General features: G+C 39.3%; 1 long non-coding RNA gene across 2 annotated transcripts; it reads right to left on the reverse strand.

Moving 5' to 3' along the window:
* Positions 1 to 3,537: 3,537 nt before the first annotated feature.
* Positions 3,538 to 5,003, reverse strand: LOC120737301. Of its 2 annotated transcripts, none has more exons than XR_005696720.1 (4): positions 4,969 to 5,003; positions 4,515 to 4,586; positions 4,336 to 4,374; positions 3,538 to 3,648 (listed from the first exon to the last, which is right to left on the reverse strand). It is a non-coding gene; the product is annotated as an uncharacterized LOC120737301 (long non-coding RNA). The 2 variants fall into 2 exon arrangements; XR_005696719.1 differs by having other exon boundaries at positions 4,336 to 4,377; positions 4,969 to 4,999.
* Between the last annotated feature and the right edge of the window lie 906 nt (positions 5,004 to 5,909).

Consider the following 5,909-nt stretch of genomic DNA (forward strand, 5'->3'; position numbering starts at 1 on the left):
AAAAGGACCCCCTGATGATCCTCTAATCACCTGAGCCAAGGTGTGAAAGCGGGTGTGGGTCCCAATCAGCCAAGGTTTTGGGTGAGCTCAAGTGAAACCTGGCCCCACCTTATGTGATTTCCTGAGGTCAGATGGCCCAGGATGTGAGTGGGCGTTAAGGCGTCTGGGAGGGAACTCAAAACTGAATTATAGATGGCAGACAGTTGGTGTCGTAAACCACCGCCTCTGTTCTTAATCTGTTTATAATTAAAACAGGACTACAACAGTTCAAAATCAGGACTACTTAAGACTTAACCAAGACAGAACCAGAATCAGAACTAGATGACAGTAGCACTAAAAATCACCATAGACCTGCACTACACTTATTTTTTAATTCTACCAAAGTCCACTATTTAGATTGAGAAAGGTTTATATAATTATTTAGCCTTGTTGTGCAAACAAGCCTGCATAACTTAATAAATATAGAATTTGAAAAATAACAAACCTAAAAAAAACACTAGGTACGAGATACATGAGTACCTATGATACAGTGGTACTTTTGGTAAACAACCATTTGACTAACATGTGTGTCTCACCTGCTCTTGTTCCCTCTCTGTTCCGCTCTCCCCCTCTCTGTTCCTCTCTCTCCCTCTTTGTGCTGACAATCAAGCCAAACACCAACATCATCAAATATACAGTTGAAAACAGATATTTACATACTCTTCAGATAAAAACGCAAACACTTTTTTAATTGTAACATCAAATCAGACTAAATGTTTATATTTTTTTAGATTGATAAATATAAAAAATATTTGTTAACTTTAAGAGTAAAGACAGAAACTATCTGTATTTCTTAATTGTAAAGACTGTAACAACTGAAAATATGAAATAAACACACATGTAAGCTAAGACTCTCTAAAGAAACAGCATTGTTGTTGTTCGGCTTTTCACTTCGCCATTTGTTGATTCACTTGAAGAACAAGTAATGTAATATAGGTCAAGTGATCAGTTTGATATCAATCTTTCACCGTCATATTTACATTATTTGTACAGTATGAATGATTTTCTTTGGTACCTGGTCAAACTTCAGTTCCCCTCTGTCTGCCGGTCTCCACTTCTCCGAAAGCGCACTGGCAGGCAGCAGCTCCCCCCGCCCCCTCGTTCAGTCGCTTAGTGTCTGAGCTCGGATCATACCAATATTAGGGGGGATTTACGCACAGTCGTAAATTCTCACAGTGTGCACTATGTGCTTCGAATATTGTGTGTAGTTTTTGTTTTATACAGTTGTAAGTCAGGCATCTAACTATGAAAAAATTACACTCCAAAAGACTTCTGAAAAAACAACCCGGGCTTAAGTCCAGTAAAAAAAAAAACCCCGCTCCGCCACTGATGCAGCCCCGATTGAATCTGAAACCACATGATCGGGCCTGATTTCCGATCACGTGATCGGATCTGGACATCCCTAATAAGGGGTAATGTAGTTGAATGTTGGTTGAATCAAGCAACTTAGTACAACCAATAGCTCAGAAAGATTTGAAGTAATAAAAGATGTTGAGTCAAATGAAAGCACCCAATATTCCACTATTGTATTTTGAATGACCCAGCATCTTGATATGTAGATTTATTTTTGACCCAATGCTTACATAGAAGGCCATATTTCTAAAAGTACTAGTTACCTGCTCCAGATCCAAATAATTATGAATAAAAATACTAAAATTAAAGTATTGTCAAAATCATTTTTTTCTATGTGTTGCTATTTAGTCCTGATAAATACAGTGGGGCAAAAAAGTATTTAGTCAGCCACCGATTGTGCAAGTTCCCCCACTTAAAATGATGACAGAGGTCAGTAATTTGCACCAGAGGTACACTTCAACTGTGAGAGACAGAATGTGAAAAAAAAATCCATGAATTCACATGGTAGGATTTGTAAAGAATTTATTCGTAAATTAGGGTGGAAAATAAGTATTTGGTCACCTCAAACAAGGAAAACCTCTGGCCCTCACAGACCTGTAACATCTTCTGTAAGAAGCTTTTCTGTCCCCCACTCGTTACCTGTATGAATGGCACCTGTTTGAACTCATCATCTGTATAAAAGACACCTGTCCACAGCCTCAAACAGTCAGACTCCAAACTCCGCCATGGCCAAGACCAAAGAGCTTTCGAAGGACACCAGGAAAAGTATTGTAGACCTGCGCCAGACTGGGAAGAGTGAATCTACAATAGGCAAGCAGCTTGGTGTGAAAAAATCAACTGTGGGAGCAATCGTCGGAAGATGGAAGACATACAAGACCACTGATAATCTCCCACGATCTGGGGCTCCACGCAAGATCTCATCCCGTGGGGTCAAAATGATGATGAGAACGGTGAGCAAAGATCCCAGAACCACACGGGGGGACCTGGTGAATGACCTGCAGAGAGCTGGGACCAAAGTAACAAAGGTCACCATCAGTAACACACTACAACGGCAGGGAATCAAATCCCGCAGTGCCAGACGTGTTCCGCTGCTGAAGCCAGTGCATGTCCAGGCCCGTCTGAAGTTTGCCAGAGAGCACATGGATGATACAGCAGAGGATTGGGAGAATGTCATGTGGTCAGATGAAACCAAAGTAGAACTTTTTGGTATAAACTCAACTCGTCGTGTTTGGAGGAAGAAGAATACTGAGTTGCATCCCAAGAACACCATACCTACTGTGAAGCATGGGGGTGGAAACATCATGCTATGGGGCTGTTTTTCTGCCAAGGGGACAGGACGACTGATCCGTGTTAAGGACAGAATGAATGGGGCCATGTATCGTGAGATTTTGAGCCAAAACCTCCTTCCATCAGTGAGAACTTTGAAGATGAAACGAGGCTGGGTCTTCCAACATGACAATGATCCAAAACACACCGCCCGGGCAACAAAGGAGTGGCTCCGTAAGAAGCATTTGAAAGTCCTGGAGTGGCCTAGCCAGTCTCCAGACCTCAACCCCATAGAAAATCTGTGGCGGGGGTTGAAAGTCCGTGTTGCTCGGCGACAGCCCCAAAACATCACTGCTCTCGAGAAGATCTGCATGGAGGAATGGGCCAAAATACCAGTTACTGTGTGTGCAAACCTGGTAAAGACCTATAGTAAACGTTTGACCTCTGTTATTGCCAACAAAGGTTATGTTACAAAGTATTGAGTTGTATTTTTGTTATTGACCAAATACTTATTTTCCACCCTGATTTACGAATAAATTCTTTACAAATCCTACCATGTGGATTCATGGATTTTTCTTTCACATTCTGTCTCTCACAGTTGAAGTGTACCTCTGGTGCAAATTACTGACCTCTGTCATCATTTTAGGTGGGGGAACTTGCACAATCGGTGGCTGACTAAATACTTTTTTGCCCCACTGTACAAGTCCACAGAACTGAAATATCTTTATTTTGTTTGACATTTAGAACACAGATACTAACAAATCCTTCATTTTTTTTAAAGCAGATTTAAATTTAGCAAAAACATAAAGAACTTTGTTTTTCCTTCAAGGGTGTCTTGAACTTTTTTTGTGACTCAGCCTTGAAGCTTTTTTTTTTTTTTTCGAACACAAAATTGAAATGATAAAAGCATAAACACTTTGAACATCTGTCCAGACGTGGCAACTGGATGTCCTGATCATCCATTGGAACTGTGACACCCATGTCTTCTGGCTATAACACAAAAGCAAAAAAGTAAAGACATTTAGGGCATGTGACCATTTCATATAACAAAGATGCTCACATGTAAATCAGTGTCTTCTCAATATGTCTTGTAAAGAAGGGAGGATCTGTGTATGGTTACTCAGTGAAATCTAACTAAAGCCATGAATGTTTCCAAAGATTTTAACTTTTATGTTTTAATTTGGTGTGAGTTAAGCCACATGCACACCAACAACAATTCATAGTCTCCACTACTTAATAATCTGACAGTTGATTACTTGCATCAGATTTCTTTATCCTGGTAAGCCAAATCCTAGCTTAATGTGCTAAGACGCGATCTCTTTCATGGCATGCATTTTTAATTTCTCTTTGCTATTTGGGCTGATTGGGACCTGATGAGTGTAAAAACAAAGAATTTACCAGATTTTTGTTTCTGAGAAAAATGAGACCCACTTATGAGGACATTTGTTTTACATTTTGATAGAACAGAGGCAGTATAATGTTCTCGTAAGTGGAATTGAGACCCTCGTAGAGCAAAATTTTGTATTTTTGTCTAGACAACCTAAAATGTGACGTCCACATATGTGGAAGCAAGGTCCTACAAGGCTAAAGAAAACATCTGCAATAGCCCATGATGCACCCAGAAAACTTGGATTCAGAACAACTACAACACAATGACCAGACTGACAGCACTCTCACCATCTTTTTTGGGCCTCAGAGAGAAGTCACTGTGGGTTCCTGCTTAAAAAGATACATCATGGAATTAAATTAAACATTAACCCCAGTACACTTAGTACATCTTGCAAGTTAAAGTTATACAAGCCATCGACTTGTCTAACTCATATATGCACAATTAAAACCAGTTTACTCCAACTTACCTCTGTGTGCAACGATCCCCTCTCAACTGATCCACTATCCTCTGACTTTGCTTTTTGGAAGGAACTCACCTCCTAAAGATTAAAAGACCATTTTAAAATTCAAGGGGCATATAGACAAGAACTGGATTTTTCTTCTCACTAAAAATAGCAAAATAGCATGTTTTCTCTATCACTATGTTCAAAATATTTGGACCACTAAATTATGAAATATAAAGTAAATCACTCGACTGTCTTTCTCCACACAAACAGAACTTAAGAGGTTAGTACTTTGCCAACTGACTGATTACATCAGCTTTCCTTCATCAGTCAATACTGAACCTGATTACTAAATACTTATACAGAGAAAATGGATTGTTTTCTTGATGATTTTACCTTTCATTGTGTAATTATGTGTTAGCTCATGTGCAACTCCAATTAATCTTTACCACATTTAAAGTAGTTTAGTCCCACTAACCTCTTCTTTATGGTGGGTCTCCACACTCTTCTCACCCAATCCACAATCCTCTGACTTCCCTTTTTGCAAGTAAGTCACATCCTAAAGAGCAAAATACAATTTTAAAATTCAAGTGGCATATAAGACCCCTATGACAAGACCATTGAGGGAACATGGTATCCCCTTGGCTTGCTGGCTGTATGTTAGGGTTTCTGCCAGTGGAGGAGAGGGTTTTTTCCTCTGTGCCTCCAGGTCGGGGAATGGCACCTGATCGTTGGGGCTTCTCTGCTTGGGGTCCTGCCCTCGCGACCCAGCCCCGGATAAGTGGAAGAAGATGGACGGATGGATGGATAGATGGATAGATGGAGTGGCTTTTTCTTCTTACTAAAAATGGCAAAATAGCACGGGTTTTCTCTATCACTATGTTCAAAATATTTGGGCCACTAAATGATGAAATATAAAGTAAATCACTGGAGTGTCTTTCTCCACAGAAACAGAATGTAAGAGGTTAGAATTCTCAATACTTTGCCATAGAGCTGGGCGATATAAGATTTTTTCATATCACGATATGTTTTTTTCATTTCAGGCGATAACGATATCTATCACGATATAAGCCAAATAACTATATTTGTAAGATTTAAATGTGCCGTTGCTCACTTTTTCAGATAAATAAAGCCAAATATTGCAAACTACACAAAAGGCAGCCGCTAAAGCGTTTAAGTTTCAAAATAGAACAAACGAAACAGACTAAATTGTCAATTCCACTTAGAAACAAAATATTAATTCTAAAAATACATCTTAGTTTGTTTTACAGAAGATCAGACAAAACTGACTGACTTTTGTCAATATCAAATAAACTGAGAACTAAAAGGAAATTCTCAATCTCTCCTTGTTGTATAGCTTAGCTTTTCAAACAGTTACTTTAGTCTGACAAAAGCCGAATGACGAATTAGCGCTTCCAG

This window comes from Simochromis diagramma, unplaced genomic scaffold (assembly GCF_900408965.1).
Source record: "Simochromis diagramma unplaced genomic scaffold, fSimDia1.1 OVJJ01000044.1, whole genome shotgun sequence".
NCBI classification, from domain to species: domain Eukaryota; kingdom Metazoa; phylum Chordata; class Actinopteri; order Cichliformes; family Cichlidae; genus Simochromis; species Simochromis diagramma.